The following is a 21,161-nucleotide window of genomic DNA, read 5'->3' as shown; positions in this document are numbered from 1 at the left end:
AGGTCACACTATGTATTAGTGTCACTTTAAGTATGTAACACTAATTAGACTAAGGCCCACCCCCAATTCACCCCTTGGCCCTCCCCCTTACCCCTACCCCTCCATTTTGCACATTCACATGAAGGGGTGGGGGTGTCCCCATTCTCAGTGAGTCAAAGGGGGACAGCTGTTTGGCCTTCGAAACAGAGATTTTTTGGGACCGCACTACAAACGGAGGGGTATGCGAAATCTCCCACAATTCTGTTCAAATCATCGGCAAGATGGAGGTAAAAACAGCAAATAAGTGCAGCAGTGTGATGAAGGAAACACACAAATGTATGTATTTTCTTTGTAAACAACTTAATAATTTGATCGACTGTTTAATGCGGTTTTAATGTGTTATAGATTGCATTTCTGCGGTTTATAGTTGATAGCCACAAAAACATGGCCAAAGCCCATGGAACAGAGATGGTTACAGCTGCTGACGGCATGGGGAATTCTTTCAGAAACAAAGTTGTCACATGTGTTTATAGCGGCATCGATGACTGCTGATGATGGAATGGGTCTCGGAGGTTTGTCTCATTTTGTAGGGGAATGTTTCAACCCCTACCCCTTACAACTCCTTTTCAAGGGGTAGTGACAAGTGCAAGAGCCAGGGGTAGGGGTAAGGGGGAGGGGCAAGAGGTGAATTGGGTTTGGGCCTAATATTGAATCATATCAATATATTAACTATATATCACATTTATTTAGTGTTTTACAAAAATACAATGCCATTGACAGGTGGCCAAATGAAACTTATGATATATTTTTCTCTGAATTTGGACATCAACAGAATATATAATATAGACCTACATGTTTTTTGGTATAATGTGTAAATTGTCACATTCTGCTTTGCTGCTGTCTCCTCCCTCACCTTGCCTCACCTCATCCACCTGTGGTTCCCAGCTGTGCCTCATCCAGCCATTGTATCTGCAGCTTCGGTTCACTCACCCAATGCCAGATTGTCATCGCAGCATCCACGACTCCTCAGTACTTTTCCTCGGTCTGACTTCCAGGATTTGACTCAGCCTCTCTTCGATCACATCTCCTCGTCTCCGTCCCGGTAAACCCAAGAGTCCTCTGCCTCTGACCACCAGATCTGCCTGTGTGTTCTCTGGCTCTCATCTGCCTGTGACTGGATGGCCTTTTCCACCCTCAGCTGCTACCGTCTGAGGCTCCTGCAACAAAGTTTACACAAATAGTAAATGTGTATGTGCAAATGAAGCAAAATTTAAAGTTTGAAAATAAAACTGTTCACAGAGTGTGTGACTTCCAGCACTCATGTAATTCAATCAAATGTCTATCTCACATCAGAAAAAGTAGGCGGAAAGAATCCAGGCTCCACCCCCTTTTTATACTACAAAATGAAATGTACTCAGTGACTCATTGTGGGATTTTGAAAAGTACAAGCATATATATGTATACACACACACACACAGACACAAACACAGTTGCGGAAAAAATTACTCGACCGCCGCTTTTTTTTTTTCAATTTCTTGTTCATTTTAATGCCTGGTACAACTAAAAGTACATTTGTTAGGACAAATGTAATGACAACAACAAAAATAGCTCATAATAGTTTAATTTCAGAGCTGATATCTAGCCATTTTCCATGTTTTCTTGATAATAACCCAAATCACTTCAGTTCTTACATCAATAGCTATGGCATTGTACTGCCAAAAACAGTGCTTTTAGGCATTCCATCTTTTCTTTTCTGTCTGTTTTAGTCACATGATACACACAGGAGTTAGTACTTGATTACATAAACATTGTTACTGATGACTTTTGATGGTCTAATAATTTTTTCTGCAACTGTATATAAATGCATGCATGTGTGTGTTTGTAAAAGGTAAACATAATAGTAACAAACACACAGAACAACATGAAGACACTCATTTGGCAAACTCAAAATAATCTAACACACAAACACACAGTCTGCTTTATTAAGGCAGTTTTTATGATATTACATTTAGACACACTCACTGTCATGACCTCATGGACACACACAAAATCTGCTCCCTAATTGAGGACATACTTAATGACACAAATGTCCTGTCCTGATACTGGCACAGCTCACACACACACACACACACACACACACACACACACACACACACACACACACACGCACACACACACACACACACACACACACACACACGCCTCAGTCAAGTCAGAGCAAGCAAGGTTAATAAAACTGATGATGTCAATGATGAAGTGTCCTCTGACAACACACACACACACACACACACAAGCACACACACAAGCACACACACAAAGACCTCTATCACAAAATCATTGGGTTTATTTGGCATATTTTTCCAGTGGTGACAATGGTGTCTGTTTCAGTGGTCTATGTCCAATTAGATCACCCTAGATACTGTATATTCTGGTCACATGGCTCAGTAACATGACAGGCTACATATCTCTCTGGGAACCTATCACAACGCATCCTCTTATATTCTGTGCATGACATCATCAGGGAGGAGGTGCAAGAGACTGACTTCCAGGTAAACAAACAATGCTTTATGTTGTTGTCTCCTGCTTTGTAGATGAGGTTTTTAGGCTAGTCCTTGTACATGGCACAAAATGTCATCAACACCAACAACAGTAACTCTAATGACACTGGTCCACAATTTTTTTGAAAGTATCTGCCTCAGAGATTAAATGTGCTAAATGTTACGTATTTTAATAAGATTAATTGGAAAACAAATGACAAAAGTGCTGCTTTGCTGATGTTTTTAAGGTAAACGATAACATGTTATGACACATATATGTTGGTTTATGTACATTTATATAATAGATTTATAAATCTTCCACTAGATAAAACCTGTAAAGTGAATGTATTGTAAAGTACAGGCAGTGTTTTGAAGTAGATCTGGTAAGCTCTGAGACTAATATTCCGTAGAGTAAAACCCATTCTCTCATTAATTTGCGAATTTCACATTTTGACCCAAGACTGTATCTCGGAAACTTTAGCTAACCAGCATTTTGGACTTGATTTTTCTTCATCAGTGACTCACACGTGGTAAAATTTCACTACTTTTATTCTGAAACCATTTTACTTGTAGACCTTGTAGGGTTATAATAGTTTTGAATTTTTAATTATAGTTTAGCTTTATTTAGTTTTGACTTTTTTTTCTCTGATTCAGTTAGTTTTAATTAATTTTTAAAGCATGTTTGCTAGTTTTTATTAGTTGTTTTTTTCCTGAATGCTTAGTTTTAGTTTAGTTTTAGTTATTTCATATATTTTATCCTCCTCACCATACTATTCAAAGAAATTAGTGAGGCGCGAATCAGTGGGTTACCCTGGACACTTTATTTGGGGGATCGGGTTAGGGTGGCTCATTGACTGAGCTGAGACACAAACACATGTGCATAATGATGTATGAATTCCCTATAGCAGGTTGGGTGTGTGTGTGTGTGTGTGTGTGTGTGATCCATACACAACATAACTTACGTGAAAACAATGCAAAGATGTGCAAAGTGTGAGAGGAGATGCACAAAGCAGCCAGGAGTTTAACCAGATAGAAACATATATATATATATATATATATATATATATATATATATATATATATATATATATATATATATATATATACACACACACACACATATATATATATATATATATATATATATATATATATATATGTATATATATAAACCAGCAGTTAAATGGCAAAGAAACATATATAAACATATATAACCCAGTCCATCATCAGTAAACCACACACCTTAGCAGATATCATTCAAAGTCTGTGTCTTTTGATGTCTTGATGTCCAACTTCACAAAACATACCACAGAATAAAATTAAATAAATCGACTAAAATTTGCTTAGAGGTCTTATTTCTGTCTTTGTGCATAAGAAATCAATATAAGTGAATTCCCAAAGGAACTTTGTGTTGGTAAATGCAAGTTATACAAATTTACAGGATTTCAGTTCTGTTGCAACATGTTGATGGTCATATGAACTATGTTTTCAGGTCAAAAATGTCCAGTTTCATCACAATTAATGCTATATTTTCATGTCACAAATGGCCAAGTTACATTTTAAATGAATTTACCTGAAAAACAAATATTCTATTCTTTTAGATTCCCCAATTTTTCTTACAAGATTCTATACTACATATCACATGTTTTATTTTTACAGGTTCAGTATGGAGTATGGTGCTGATCCATCCTGCTTATGTTACGCCAATACATACATTAAGAATGTCACATGTCACTTTTTAAATCAACAGTTTTCTAATAATAAGCATTTTTATAAATAAATAACAATTCTATATTATTATTGACTCTTTAGTATGATGATAAACTATAAAATAAATAATTCTGATACTAGTTTTTGCACAGGGATCACTTGTGGAAACAGTGACATGGCTGCCAAGCATCAGTATGATGGGATCTGTAACAACCATGTCACATCCGTCCACTGCCACATTTTGTGTTTTTGTGTCAGCTGTTATTGTTTTAGATCCACAATACTAACATTTATGAATAAGAGGAGAATTAGCAATAGTAAGTATTAGGCCTATAACGGTACACAAAATTTTCGGTTCCATACGTTTTCGGTTTTCAAAGCCACGGTTCGTTTTTTTTTTTCGGTTCGGTATGGGAAGAAAGAAAACCCCTCAAAATGTCTATTAATGTATTTATGAATTTTTTAACATTTTCCCCCAATTTTTGGAGACAATAGAATGTAGAAAAACAGGAATAATATAATTCTGCTGCTACAAATCAAATAGAAAATAAAATAAATTATTAATATTACTAAATGTATTTTAAACATTAGTATTGCACTTTTCCCTGAAAGGTAGTTTCGAACAAACAAGAAAAATCTAATCACAGTTCTGTCAGTTCACATTCTGCATAAAAATAACATAAAAATTCCACATGAAGTGCAACATTAACAAGAGGGTAAACTGGTATTCTGTTTAAACAAACTGAAAAGAAACACTGACAACACAATGAACCAAATTACTTATTTTAGGACAGAGAACAAACTGTTAAGGACACTGTGTGTATTTGTGTGTGCCTGTGTGCATGGGGGATTTTTTTTTTTTTTTTTTGGCGGAGCCGGGGGGTAGGGGGGGTAGGGGGGGCGCAGTTAAATATCTGTGGGTGTGGTCCATAACTAAAGTAACGAACGCTGTCGTGAAATGAAAGTGAAACTTTACATACTTTCAATGTTCTATTTATTCCTCTATTATACAGCGTGTGTGATAGACAGACAGACAGACAGACGGAGCTAGTGTAAGTGTTTTAGAACTACCGTAGTTCATAGGAGCCAAACAATGTCCGTCTTATTACGTCTCTTTCCTCGTTGTTGTCTTTCACCTGAACCTGAACTGATCCAAACTGGACTGTACTGATGGTGGAGGGTCTTCAGTCTCTTCCTTCCAGGTTCACATCATATTTGATGTTTTTTTTTAACCTTATATCAACTGCTATTTCATATTTCAGGTCAATGTGTGCTCTTTCAATATGTCCGTGTGAAACTTGCGCGGATTTAAAGTTCTGCATCGAACGACGTCGTTCATTCCTTTTTCTTTTTGTCATCATACTGTGCCGTTTCGGTACAGCTGTGTACCGAACCGAACAGCTGTGTACCGAAACGGTTCAGTTCGGTACGTGTACTGTTACAGGCCTAGTAAGTATATAAGTTTATTACTAATAAAGTACTGGTACTGACCAGATCATCATAGGTAATGTCACGTCCGTCCACCAGCAAAAGTTTTCACATACGATTGCTATTCAAAATCCAATATTTCTGAAAATATAGCTTCCACTGTCAAATAATATCAGTAGTCTGTGCACAAATGTATTAGCATTATTTCAACACAGTTCTATACATTTCTTACAAGTTTTTTTTTTGACAAAAATGGCCACTCATTTGACCCCCTATATAAATTTTAGCCGAAATATATATATAGGCCACAGCCTTCTTTTAGTGACAATTCCTAGCCTCTTAATAGTGCCGCCTATGCCTACAGTAAGATGATTTCCAGTTTGATTCCAAGTTTAGCAAGGGCCTTCCTGTGTTTGTGTATACTCCTCATTTCATGCAGACTCTCTCAAGGTTCTCCTTCTTAACCAAGCTACTGCTGCCTTCAGTGGTCACCCACTGCTCTGGTGTGTATTTGGATCAATGGCTTTGGGAGCACAAAGTAAAAGCCAGCTTCAGATTTTCTTTGCAGCTACAGAGATAGTGTGGGGGGTATTCAGTCGTTCAGTAATAGTGGAAACTTCACTGCCATAGATGTCACTGAAAATCACACTCTCAAGTTTACAAATAAAGAAAAATAGCAGATAAAATACCACAACACAAGAACTGTGAAATATCAAGAGCAAAATGTAAACTATTTGGATGAGTAAGTGTGCTTGGCGTGACTGTTGTTGTACAGAATGTTGTTGTTGATCAGTGTGGACACTCACACATTCATTAAACCATACTTGGCATCGGGGTTGAGTCACGGAGTCCTGCTGACAGCCCTGTTGAGGAGATACAACTTCTCATACAGGCTAATAGCCACAGCTCTGCACTCACACACACGAGTAACAAGCCCTTCAGCTGGTTTAATGTAACCAGAGGACACATCTAACAGGAGCTGACTCACACTCCTTCAGTGACTGTCAACCTGTGTAACCGCACCTTTACTTTAACACAGGACCTCAGTGGGATCACTTCCTCCCCTTTGCTCTGGTTTCCACTGGACCAGTCTTAATGGGACTCCTCACAGCGTGATGGAGAGATTGCACTTTAAAAAAAAAAAAAAAAAAAAAAAAAAGAAAGAAAGAAAGAAAGGCAGAAAGAAAGGCAGAATGTAGTTTATTTTTCCTCTTGTACACAACGCTGTAAGAGGAAACAGAGCACTCGGGGTGCAATAGCAATATTCAGCTGTGTTGCTTGGTTTTCACGCTGTATTGATCTAACACTTAGATTGTTTTTCTTTTTTTTTTGCAAATAGCCTGCACACATTATTATTATTCGGTCATTCTATATGTTACATCTGTGAATTTTGTATTATGTCTCTAAGGGCCTGATTTACTAAAGGTTTGCACATGTAAATACAGGCGCAAACTTGACTGTGCACGCAAAAACATGTTGAAGCTTATCTACTAACACAACACACTGAGGGTTGTGTCTCTCAAATGGGCAAAATAGCACAACCCATTTAGCATGTTTGCCTTGATGAATGTGCAATATTGGCGTTTCTGCCAGAAAGCGCAAAATTATTGGGGGGAGTAGATGCAAACATTTATTTAGCATGAAATGTGATTCACCAAACCTGAAACTGATTGCAGTGGCTGATTTTGCATCTATATTTATCACGTCTGAAAGGCAGGTTTTAACTGGCACAGCCCCACACAAATCTGGCTGCAGTTGTTATGGTGTGGAGGCGGCATAGACACAACCAAAGGCAATGCAGAAAACCAAACTTTTCTGCTCACGTCAGCATTTTTGGAATGACGGAGGAAAAAATAATTGAGATGTATCGCCCTCCCACTTTACAGGACTTTTATAGCAAAGACTACTGTTCCACTTGATCTGATGACTGTGATTAAAAATACGCACCGACATTAGGCTGCAGTGTGACAAAGTCATGTGCACCTGACAGTCATTCAGTTCAACAACCCCCACGGCCCCCGCCAAATCTACAATGAATCCGGCGCCACTGCCCAGCAATGCCATTTTAGAACTTAGCTGAACCACGGGATGATTTGGGGCCAGTCAAAAGGAGGAGTCATGTAATACCTACTATGATAAAACTCCTCCAGCGTTACATTTCCATGCATCTGGATCATTCCTGCACAATGTTGCCATTAGTGCTGGAGTATCCCAGAGCAGTGTTTACAGCGTACTGTCTCCATGACGACAACCAGTAGTGCACACAAAATCCTCATTTAAATAGGGCGGTCTCCAAGACTTTACACATGTTGTCATTTGTGCAGGCGATCTAAGTTGATCACTAGTGACATGCAAATCTATAGCATGTACATTTTTAGCACAAGCAAGCCAATTTGTGCTTGTTATTTGCGATCTTAGTAAATCAGGCCCTAACTTTTCTGTGCTGGCCACTTTACTAGGTATATCTGTTCTACTGTTCATTGATGCAAATATCTTATATGCCAATCACATGACAGCAATTTAGTGCATTTAGGGATGTAGACATGGACAAGATGATTTTCTGAAGTTCAAACTGAGCATCAGAATGGGAAAGAAAGGTGACTGAAGTGACTTTAAATGTGGCATGGTTGTTGGTCTGAGTATTTCAGAAATTGCTTATCTGCTGGGATTTCACACAGCTGTCTTTGGGGATTACAGAAAATACTCATAAAAAAAAAAAAAAAAGAAATTATCCAGTAAGCAGCAGTTCTATAGGCAAAAATGCCTTACTGATGGTAAAAGTCAGAGGGAAATGGATTGGTTCAAGCTGATAGAAAGGCAACAATAGCTCAAATAGCCACTGGTTACAGCCGAGGTATGCACAAGAGCACAACACTTTTAACCCTGAAACAGAAGAAGACATGTCACCTAAGAACAGGAAATTGATGCTACACCTCATATGGATTCACCAAAACTGGACAAAAGAAAACGGCAAAAACATTGTCTGGTTTGATGGGTCTCAATTCCTGATGGTAGGGTCAGAATTTGGCTTAAACAGTGTGAAGGTATGGGTCCATTTTGCCATGTTTTAATAGCTCAGGTTGGTGGTGTCACGATGTGGGTCCATTGGTACCAAATGAGCAGCACTGAAGGCCTGTAAATACTCCAAAAGAACAGAGACATTTGTCCTCTCTCCCATGGCTACGAGAAAAGAATGAGTGATTCTTTTCTTCTGGTTGTGGGAGTTCTTGACACATCATCTGGGCAAAACATTTTTCTCGTGTGGTGTCCAACGATTGTGTGTCTGGTCAAAAATTTGAAGTGGCTGTGGTTAATGTGGAAATGTAGAAATTGGCAGGGCCGTACGAGCACTTCACATGAATTCCACACTTGAACCATGAACATGAACTATGAAATATCCTGAAATAACCTTGCTTTTGTTCATGCCACATCAAGAAAACAAAGAAATTCTTCCCTTCTTGTGGAGTATGTACAGGTCTTTAAACACTGCAGCCTCCATGGGTATTGTTGCTGACAAAATAGATCTAATAAAGTAATAAGGAAAATGTACAGGGTGGGGAAGCAAAATTTACAATGAACATTTAGTTGTTTTTTCTCAGCAGGCACTACGTCAATTGTTTTGAAACCAAACATATATTGATGTCATAATCATACCTAACACTATTATCCATACCTTTTCAGAAACTTTTGCCCATATGAGTAATCAGGAAAGCAAACGTCAAAGAGTGTGTGATTTGCTGAATGCACTCGTCACACCAAAGGAGATTTCAAAAATAGTTGGAGTGTCCATAAAGACTGTTTATAATGGAAAGAAGAGAATGACTATGAGCAAAACTATTACGAGAATGTCTGGAAGATACTATTAAAGAAGAATGGGAGAAGTTGTCACCCGAATATTTGAGGAACACTTGCGCAAGTTTCAGGAAGCATGTGAAGGCAGTTATTGAGAAAGAAGGAGGACACATAGAATAAAAACATTGTCTATTATGTCAATTTTCTTGTGGCAAAGAAATTCTCATGACTTTCAATAAACTAATTGGTCATACACTGTCTTTCAATCCCTGCCTCAAAATATTGTAAATTTTGCTTCCCCACCCTGTATATCAATCACAATTGTTATTTTGCAACCCGTTTTTCTTGTAATTATTTATTTATTTTTTTTTCTTTTTTAGCAATTTCAGTATGTGAGTATTTATTTAGTTACAGGACAGTGTGTATTGGTATTAGTTGCGAAGAACAAGATGCGTGCACCAGATTTAGCAGAGAAGCTAATTTTTGTCTGTTGTCATGGACGACCGACCAACATAATAAAACATCACATGGATTACAAAGTACTAATATACAGAAAGAAAACCATAAACAATGACGGATATATGTGGCAAGTCCAGCACATTATAGCATGACAAAATTATAGATAACCTAATACAACTTAGCATGAATTAAATAAAACAAAATGAACAAAAACCGACAACACCGCTTGAGATAGGCCCAAGACCAGAAGGACACACAGGTTCATTCATTGATGAGGCAGAAGTGTTCCATATATCACAATATATTAATTTAATAGTTCCAAGTTGCATAGTTATTTTGAGTTTCTTCAATATCTTTTTGAGTATTTCAGTTAAAAGCATAACAAATCATTCACATCATTACAGACATGATAAAAAGGCAAGGTGAAAAGCGTGGCAAAAAGGCAAGGCAGCATGCCAAGTCCAGGTCACAGCTTCATGGAGAGCCTAGGGATAAAATTCATGTTACTTGTAGGTTCACCAACAGATGTTTAAAAGAAAACTGAGCACCATTACAGCCTACCCCATCAGGATGCTCAACCACATGTGGTCAGTAGGCCACACCGTGGTCAAACTGGTCCACACACACGTCTCGGGGGTGGGGAGGGGGGCTGGGCAGGCGGGCACCACAAACAAGACCTTTGGCCGCTTCAACCGAACCAAACCCCCCTGCTCGACCATGGAGAGCGACACCACTGGGCTCTGCCACACCACGACACTAAAACAAACTAAACTAGAACTGCGAGCAGTTATGAACGGGGGCCAAGCCTCCCCGCCCACTCGGACCCCAGGCCCCACAGAGCCCATGGAAGTCGGCCCTGAAGGACGTGGGTCTGGGGCTGAGCTGGTGGAGGCTGGGCCCCGTTCATAAGGGTTTACAGTTGGAGTTAGTATTCCACCGTCTGAGCCGCTGTATTCACTGGAATGGGACAAATGCACCAGTAGAGTGGAAGGAGGAATGTGTGGGACTGGGATTAGTTGGAATAGATTACACTCACGTTGACCAATCATTACCAAACTTTACAGCTGGTCTCAGGAGTGACCCCACATCATACTCACCAAATTTCATAGAAATCTGTAAAGGCGTTTCAGAGATAAAAATTTCACATATTTGCAGCGCCCAATAGAGGCTAACATTCGTCAAATTCGGCTCATACCCTCACATTGAGATGTCAAACAAGTATCTAATATTTAGTGTTTATAGCATTTAATTTGTCCAAGAACTGTAATAGTTAACATTTTTTTAGCTAGCTACAGAAATTTATTCATCAATAATTTTCAAATTTTTTGGCCGAACAAAATTCTATTGATAACTTAGTATCATGTCTATGAGAAGAGCGTACATGGTAAGATTCAAGGAGATTGGACCAAATCCCAAGTAGGAGTTTGAAAAAGTAGGTTTTCCAGTTTTTGCAATTTTGCTGGTTAAAAGGTCGTCCCTCAAATCTGCCTGACCACGCCCATGTGATTCAACCCTTTTCAGGGAATCTGAGGATATGAGGTTTTTTAATGTGTGATATGCAGTGTGGGAGTTATAGACCAAAATGCATATACCTTGGTTCTATGGCCCCCTGCTGGCGGACATATGTAATTGTTTGCGTCTCAGTTCCGTGCAGGGGTCTGGACCAACCCTCCAAATGTCAGCGCTCTACCATGTACGCTTTAGGCTGCAGGAACAGTTGGAGCCGGATTCCCTGCATTCACTGGAATGGGACCAATGCATTAGGAACGCAAAAGGAGGAATGTGTGGAACTGGGATTTGTTGTAATAAATTACACCCACATTGACCAATCATTACCAAACTTTACAGCTGGCTTCAGGAGTGACCCCACATCATACTCACCAAATTTCCTGTGAATTGGACCAACTTTTTTGTGACTTCATATTTTTCATATTATAGCGCCCCCTATTGTCCGATTTGTACCAAATTTGGCACAGAGCATCTGGTTGACATCTAAAATAAGTATATTAAGTTTGATGTTGATAGCATATACTTTGTCAAAGATATGCAACAATATGTGTTTTTTAGCTAGCAAAAAAATTTGTTCATTCATAACTAGCACATTTTTTACAGCAGCAAACTGATTGTAATAACTTTAGATCAGAAGCCTCTGGAGATTGTCTGTGCAAAGTTTGAAGCCAATGGGGCTTAAACCCTAGTAGGAGTTCAAAAAAGTATGTTTTTGATATATAGCAATTTAGAAAGAAAAATATGCAGTGGAAATGGGCGTGGCCTATGTCAATAGACTCATTTCTATCCAAGGAATACAAAAATGTAAAGTTTATGAATGTGTCATTTAAAATGTGGAAGTTATAGGCAAAAATGCGTATTTGTCTGTTATAGCGCCACCTAGTGGAGCACATCCACAGTTTTTGCTCTGGTAGATCTGTGTCCTATTCTATAGGGTCCATAGAAATTTCGCAGCCCTCAGCAGAACAGTTCAGCTGTAGGAAATGTTTGTTGTTTAACTTGTAATAAGCCACACCCACATTGTTCAGCCACGCCCACCTTCAAGAGATGGCCTCAGGACCGGCCCTCCATCATCCCCACCAAATTTTGTAGAAATTGGTTAAGCCATTTAGGAGATATAAATTTTTTATATTTGCAGCACCCCCTAGTGGCCAACATTCACCAAATTCAGCTCATACCCTCACAGTCACATGAGAACCAAGGATCTAAGATCTGGTGTTGATAGCTTTTACTTTGACCAAGATATGTAAGAGTTAGCATTTTTTTAGCTAGCTACAGAAATTTTTTCGTTAATTATTTGCGTATTTTTACACCAAACAAAATTCTTGTGATAACTTTGGATCACGTCCATGAGAAGAGTGTATGTGCGAAAATTCACGCAGATCGGAAAAACTCCCAAGTCGGAGTTAGAAAAAGTAGGTTTTTTAGTTTTTGTGATTTTGCGGGGGAAAAAGTCATGGCGGAAATGGGCGTGGCCTAGCTCACGTGATTCAGTACTATTCAGGGAATCCGAGGATATAAGGTTTTTGAATGTGCGACATACATTGTGGGAGTTATAGACCAAAACACATTATCCTTGATTATAGCGCCCCCTACTGGTGAATATATGCGCATTTTTGCGTCTGAGGTCCCTGCAGGGGTCTGGACCAACCCTCCAAATTGCACCACCATACCATGTACGGTTTAGGCTGCAGTAACAGTTTTATCAACGGAAAAATAAAAAGAATAATATTGAAGAATAAAAATCCGTACAAAAACAATAGGGTTCCACAGCACCGCTGGAACTGTGGAACGCGTATGCTGGCATACGCGTCCCCCAGTCAGCATACGCGTCCCCCAGTCCCCGCGGGCTTGGCCCCCTAATTAATGCACAGCTAACAGTTATATCTGTAAAAGAAGGGCGTGGCACACTCATACCTGGTGTTGGCGAGGTAGGACACACCAGACACCAACCCAGAAGGTGGAAGTAAGCGGGTGCAGAGGAGGAATGACAGTAGGGTGCTTTTATGCTGTGCACCTCCTAATGGTGGTTACACAAATGTCGCCCTGCTACATATCAGAAAGTACACTCAGCCAAATACATCAAATGTTGCTTTCATTCCAAAAGTACAATAACATTTCCTAGAATAAGAATAAGATATGAAAGAAAGAAGAAGAACAGAAAGAAGAAAATAAATAGGCTGATCGTACAATAGCAAACCAGCCATAGAAAGAAGTCCAAGAGTAAGAACTATTGAGCTGAAAACATCTGTAGAATGAACCAAGACAATTTATACGGTACATGTGTACAGAGAGAGGTACGGGACTTAGTTTGTTTGACCAGACAAAAATTTTTGCCATAGGCACCACAATACATATTAGATGTGTATTGATGTATTTTTCTCTCTTACATATTTTATTTCTGTTTTCTTAGCATTTTCATTGATTTTTATTCTCTCCTCTTTTTGTTTGTGTTGTTTTGTCATCTGTTATGCTATATGTTCTGTCACTTAATTCACATGTTACATGAACAGTGTCATATATCACATTTTAGTTTTAAAAGTTTTAAACAAAGCACGTAATTTCACGCTTCTTGCATTGTTCACAGTTAAAACACAGTGGCTTCTTCATAAGGTAATACAGGATATTTATTTGTATATTCAGAGTGCCTCACAGTTTTTTCCTTACTTTCATTTTTATATTGTACATTTTTTGGATCCCTGCTATCAGTCAGTTTGACAGTTAATTTGATCCAGCCTGGTCCTAGACAAACGCTTGATTTCTTACATTCGCTCACTCCATTATTTTTTTGTGCTTTTTCGTACTTTTCAAACAGTGTACCAGTCACTATTAACTTTATATACATTTATTGCTGGATTTTGTTGACAAATGGACCATGAAAGCATCGAGGGAATAGGATCAATAAACAATAAAAATATAATTATTTTCATTCGTCTTCATTGTGATGTGTTGCCTGATGAAGATTGAGTTTTCCAGAAAAATATTGTATAATTTATGGACTACTGTATAACTTGGCTACATGATCTATATCATATTACCCACTTTTATTGAATGGATTAAAGGTTCAGAATGTAATTTCATTGGCATCTAGCCATATAGTATCAGACAGTAACCAAATGAATCCCCCACCACCACTACCTACATTCTTCTATGGTGTCAGCAAAGAAATACATTTTAATTTTGTTTTACACTAACAAAAAATAATTTGGAATATTAAATATCATTTATCATATTAAATCCTCCTAAATCTCTCTAAATATTACACACTGGATATTTAACATCTCTTTTCTTCTCCATCTCTCTCCATTGTTCTGTTTCAGTGGGATTGTATCTGTGAGTTTTACCATGTGGTGGTGAAAAACCCTGGCCTAGATTCCTCTGTCCTCTCAAACTTTAGGCCAATCTCCAAGCTCCCTTTCCTTTGTAAGATTGTGGAGAAAATTGTTCACTGTTATTTAACATCATTCTTAGTTGAGTACAGCATTTTTGAAGTGTTCCAGTCTGGCTTTAAAACTCGTCATGGCACTGGGTTGGCATTGTTGAAGGTTCTCAATGACATGCTTTCAACCACAGACTCTGGTCACTGAGTTGTTTTGGTTCTGTTGGACCTGACAGCTGCCTTCGATACAGTGGACCATCAGATTCTCCTGTCTCACCTGGAGAACCGGGTGGGCATTCAGGGTGTGGTGTTAGAGTGGTTCAGATCTGATTTAACACAGACTTATTGGCTACGTTCAGACAGCGGGTCTTAATGCACAATTCAGAATTTTTTTGTGAAATCCGATTTTTTGTGTGCTCGTTCATTTTACAAATTAAATGTGACTTCTACGAGTTCTCAGTATGAACTGAATGCGACCCTGAAGTGACCCGCATGCGCAAAAGAGGTCCTGACGCACTGTGTTTACAGAAGTAAATATGGAGGCATCTCGTATCGGTGTGTGTGTGGCACTGATAAAGATTCTCTAAAACCGAAATCAGCACCATTACAGTCAAATAATTTTAAGTAGAAGATTAAAAAAAGAGGAGAGCCAGGTCTTTGCTGTGGCCTTTTGTGGTGCAATGGCTGCTACGTCTGTACAATGGAGTATTTGGATGTGGAGTCGGAGTCAGGAGCGGTGGGACAGTGATGTTAGCGGCTACACTGACACAGACTTCATTCTTAACTTTTGAATGACAAGAACAACATTTAAATATATCTGTGACCACCTCTCCGTAAAACTCTCATGACAAGACACTCATTTCCGGTGACCTATATCTGTTCGCAAGCATGTTGCAGTCAGGCTGTGCTGGCATTTCAGTGATGTAAAGGTTGGATAAATGTGACCTGGCTGTTCAGACTGACGTCGCATTGCAAAATATCCGATATGTATCGGATTTAGGACCACATATGAAAGTGGCCTGGGTCGGACTTGAAAAAATCGGATTTGTGCTGTTCAAACTGTCTTCAACAGGCCAGATACAGGTCAAATAATGGCAAAAAATCAGATATGCGTCACATTTGGCTGCAGTCTGAACGTAGCCTTTGTGTCCATGTTGGACCTAATGAGTCTGATGCTGCACCTCTCACATGTGGAGTGCCTCAAGGCTCTATACTTGGGCCTCTTCTTGTGTCCCTTTACTTACTTCCTCTTTGGCTCAATTCTCTGTTAACATGCCATCTCGTTCCACCTTTATGCAGACGATAGTCAAATTTATGTACCACTGAAACAGGAAAAGCGTACTCCGTGACACACCTACTACAGTGCATTGTAGAAATCAAAGGCATGGATGCTTAAGTTCTTTATGAATAAAGTTGATGACTTGACTTGACTACTGATGACTCTCAAACTGTATTTAAAATTCTTCAGTAGAATGTGAATTAAAATGCAGTTTTCTGATTTCAGATAGAACATACAGTTGAATGTTCTATCACTGAAAGGTGTTCCTGTTTGGCATTATGCCTTACGTCAGGTTCAGGTTGATATATATTATTGAAACAATCAGAGTAAGAGTTATTATGAGAGTACATTTTGGTCTAATACCAATCTCCTCACTAAACTCTCATCACTAAATCCTAACAGACTTTAACTTTGTCAGCTGCTCAGTGGAAAATGACCATATTTGAACTCATCTGGCTCACTAGGCTTATGAAAGAGTGGTAGAGTGGATGAGGGAAAACAAAGCATCATTTCTACTCACTGATTGGCCACCGGGGCCGGTCCTCAAACATCCTGCTCCTTTAAATCAAACTTTCAGACAGTGGGAAAGAAAACTGGGGAACAGTCTATTCTTCTCACAGTTTTAGTCACTTAGAGACGTGTTTTGTTTTTAACCCCACATGCACCACTGTCTACCTGTCTGCAGCATAGTACCGAAGTATTAAGAGAGGTCCTATTTTATTCTAATGTTGTAAAATACATGATCTTTTGACTTTTCGTGTGTTTTTCTTGTATTTTTTATATTTACTTCATTTATTTTATTTTATTTTATTTTTGCCACTTATAGGTAAGGAACCAAATATGGTAACTTTGTTGACCTTGATTTTCTACATAATAATACAATTTTTTGAAAAACTTCACAAAAGTAATAAAGTCTTGTTAGGTCCTCCAATAGCACACTAAGGTGGAAATTTTGAATTTCAGATTATTTCTATGAGTGAAATATAGAGTTAATGAGGTCAAACAGCAAAGAATTGGGGTATAGTCATATCTGTACATTCCTCTCATTTGACAAGCTTTCACAAACCACCTTACAATTCTGATGGCTATCTTATGGGATTACTTCATTGTACATTTAGGAACCAAACCTGTAGAGCAGTGGCTCCCAACCTTTCTTGGCTTGTGACCCCATTTTAACATCACAAATTTCTGGTGACCCCAGACATTCAAAATGGAGACTTTTTTTTTTTTTACTAAAATTAATTTGTTTTTGATCATGTAATAGTTTGCTATACTATGTTGCATATAAATGTTAATTTTAGACGACATTTTGTCTATATAATGTATATTATATGTATATTATGGACAGAGGCAGAAAAGCCAGATGTAAATTACTGCACAAAGTGAGAATTTTATTTTCCTTGGTCAGGATATGAAGTCAGTTCAGCTTGTATTTACAAGGCTGACAATTAATACTGAACAAACAATAACTCAAACTATGAATTATGAAAGAGCTGCAGCATCTGAAACCAACCACAATTTTTACGACATGACTCTCTGGCATGGACCCAAATGCTCGAGACGCTCAGGGTTGAGAGGTCAAAGGAGTTTAATTAAACAAGAATCCAAAAAATACAAAATCAGGAGAACAAAAGGAGGGAGCAAAAATGTGCTCAATTCTAAAACAAAAAAACCAGATGAACAAAAATACATGAAGCAAGGATCAAGATACATAAACGAGATGGTCTTCACGGGGGTAACAAGAATGACGCACTGACAACAGACAAAGGGAGAGAGGACAATATATAGGGAGAGCAGGGATCACAAACAGGTGTGGGTAATCACAGGAGGAACACCAGGTGCAGGCAATGAGGGAATTAGGGAAGACAATGACAAGACTGACAGAGTGCAGACAAAAACAGGAAGGTGACCACCATCACCAAAACAAAACAGGAAGGGACAAAACAAAAAACCTTAAACTAAATCAACACACGGTGGTGCAGTGGATAGCACTCATGCCTCACAGCAAGAAGGTCCTGGGTTTGATTCCAACACCAGTCGATGGGGGTGGGATCTTTCTGTGTGGAGTTTGCATGTTCTCCCCGTGTCTGCGTGGGTTTTCTCCGGGTACTCCGGCTTCCTCCCACCATCCAAAGACATGCACTGATAGGTTAATAGGTTAATCTAAATTGCCCATAGGTGTGAATATGAGAGTGACTGTTTGTCTCTATATGTCAGCCCTGCGATGAACTGGCGAAATGTCCAGGGTGTACCCCTCCTTCGCCCATAAGTAGCTGGGATAGGCACCGAGCGACCCCCGTGACCCTAGTGAGGATAAAGCGGGTTCAGAAAATGAATGAATGAATAAATAAGTTGACACAAATGACGACGCATGACCACAATGAACATTTGAAAGATAAACAGTACCACAGTGCTTCAGTTTCAGCTTCAGAGTTTGTCACGTCTTTTATGCATTGGGACTGTCTCTCTCAACTCAATTTTTTATTAGTACATTCTTTTTTATCAATTACTAGAAATTTCAGGCGACCTCATTTGAATTCCCCATGTCGGGTCCCAACCCCAAGGTTGAAAAACATGGCTGTAGAGTGAGAGGACTTGCCTGAAAGGCGTTTTCTAATATTATTGTTCCGTGCCACTTTAAACTTAAATTTTACTCCCTGAACATGCTCAAAAACTCACCAAATCTGGCACGCATGTCACGTCTGGTGAAAAATTTGATAAAATATAAAAACAAACCCCATACATCCAAAAATGTCCTCTCTAGTGCTACCTACGTAAAATATAATGCCAACGGCCCTCATGGCCAGTGAGAATGTTATACATACATGGAATCAATGCCAAAATCTTAGTCTCATCCAGCCTAATATGCTGACACCCATGAGCTAACTCCCGCAGGACGTTGGCAATTTGCCTTTCAAAGTAAAACTTCAAAATGGATCTAGTTAAATATACTATCACACTGTTTACTGTTTTTTGTTTATGTTGTTACTGAATTTATTTATTTAATGCTTCAGGGATTCCCAACATAAACATTGTGTTTAATGTTGCTATGCTGTGAGGTGTGTGTACCTACCTCAGTCAGTCTGTTGAAGTTACAGAAAGTGGCCATACAGGACTGCAGGTGTCAGCTGAATACATTTATGATTTGACAATGGGGTAAACTAACATTTTTGATTCACCTCAGAGTCAAAGATGATTGGCTGACAAGAAGCAGTAACCAGTTATTAAAATTGCTGCAGATATGAGTATACACTGTCATAAGGAGTGTATGTAGATGTAGAGGCTCCTTGTACACCATCCTACCCCTGATGGTGTTGGACTCATTTATACCAACAGCTTTGACACAGTGTTTCACAAAATAAGACACTATCAACTACTTAATGGTGCATTCAGCGGTGGTTGTATAATCTGACATTACAAACTGAAAACTGAACTGTGCATGTTTTTGCCTCCAGGTCCAAACAAGCTAATTTTTGGCCTCATACAAACAGGTTTTTTCCATTTTCCTTCAGTAAATAAGGCTTAATAGCTGGTTATGGCAGGGGCATTCTGGAGGTCCTGCATTTTAATAACATCCTGTTATCCTCTGTAGGCGTCAGTGGGTCATCGTTCTCTCCTTCCCAAATAAATCATCAGAGACTATGACCACACAATCATTTGGTAAATGCTTGATAACCTTATTTAAAGCAGTGACCGTTTCAGAAGTCTCTCTGATATGACCTGCATTTAAAGAATAACCACTCAACTCAAACTGATTAATGGTATTAAAATCGCAAAGTGGTTCTGTATTCATTTATAGGCTTTTCCCCTGCTATTATTACTGAGAAATAAAAACATTGGGTTTATATCTCATGTAGCATCTTAATAAAACCTCCCTGAACAATAAACTCCATTGAATTTCTGCTTTGCTGGGTGACACACACAAGCACACACATAATTCAGTGTACCTGCTTTCTGGTAAACACATTCCCACACACAGATGCACAGAGCAGACAATGTCTCAATAGCATCTTCCACTCTCTCTCACACACACACACACACACACACACACAGAGCTGAATTACAGTTGGAGAGTGGAAAATGATTACTCAGAGCTTTTTTCCCCCCTGCCTCTCATCTGTTTTTCTTCTCTTTTTTCTAGGATGAATTGCTGAGGAGCGACTGTCACAGCGATATTACTCCCCTTTACTTAAACGAATATTGGGGAGGAATCAAATAAAAATCCTATTTATTTCTCATCTCTCCTGCTTTGGTGTTGGCTTCACAAAGATGCACACAAACACACACACATGAAGAAAAATCAGCAACATATGCTGCATATAAACACACATGCTTCAATAGATACTAATACAAATATTTGTGCACACATAGTGATTTCTGCATTCTAAAACATGTATACGCACTCACAGGAAAACAGATTTCAGCAAATGCTGAGTACAAACAATGTTAAACTAGAATAAACAGACTTCCCTGTTTGATCCATTGACCTAAACCCACATGATCACTTGTCAAACATAATATAATGAGTTTATTGTAAAAATATTTGACAAGTGGGTTTCTCAAAACAGTGCAAACTGCCTTCCCACAAGCAAACAAACATATGTATATCCAATGTGTAATAGGGGAATCAAACTTCAGAAATTAAATACAATATTCATAAATATTAAGTAAGAATCAGTGTTTTGTTTTGTTTTTTACCTCTGAATAAGCCAGAGACGGGAATAAGTCACACATATGCAAGTCTCAAGTCTTAACCTTTGAGTCTCAAGCAAGTCCTGAGTCCTGAGTCATTTTTGTTAGCGTCGAGTCAAGTCAAGCTTAGGTCAAGCAAGTCACAAGTCAAGTCATAGAAATATAATAAGATGGAAGACATCTGTCCTAAAATGCTGGACTTTTATTTGCAATAAATATTTCAATATGTCGCAAAAACACATTGCATCAAAGAATGAACTTGAACAAGTATGACTTCTATGTCCATTTCTCCTTCAAAGAGGCCTCACTCTTTTGTGTGAGAACAAACCTTAAATGTGACTTAATGTTTGTGCCATGATTAAGCGTGTATGCTTTTGTGTGTGTGTGTGTGTGTGTG

The 21,161-nt window shown here is 38.7% G+C and overlaps 1 long non-coding RNA gene across 1 annotated transcript; it reads right to left on the bottom strand.

Moving 5' to 3' along the window:
• Positions 1–9,910: 9,910 nt before the first annotated feature.
• LOC115420099 (uncharacterized) lies at positions 9,911–20,928 on the bottom strand. The gene is made up of 3 exons (XR_003935500.1): positions 20,790–20,928; positions 12,613–12,619; positions 9,911–9,922 (listed from the first exon to the last, which is right to left on the bottom strand). It is a non-coding gene; the product is annotated as an uncharacterized LOC115420099 (long non-coding RNA).
• Between the last annotated feature and the right edge of the window lie 233 nt (positions 20,929–21,161).

This window comes from Sphaeramia orbicularis, chromosome 5, assembly GCF_902148855.1.
Source record: "Sphaeramia orbicularis chromosome 5, fSphaOr1.1, whole genome shotgun sequence".
Taxonomy (NCBI): Eukaryota; Metazoa; Chordata; class Actinopteri; order Kurtiformes; family Apogonidae; genus Sphaeramia; species Sphaeramia orbicularis.
This window is presented reverse-complemented; position numbering and strand designations above follow the sequence as displayed.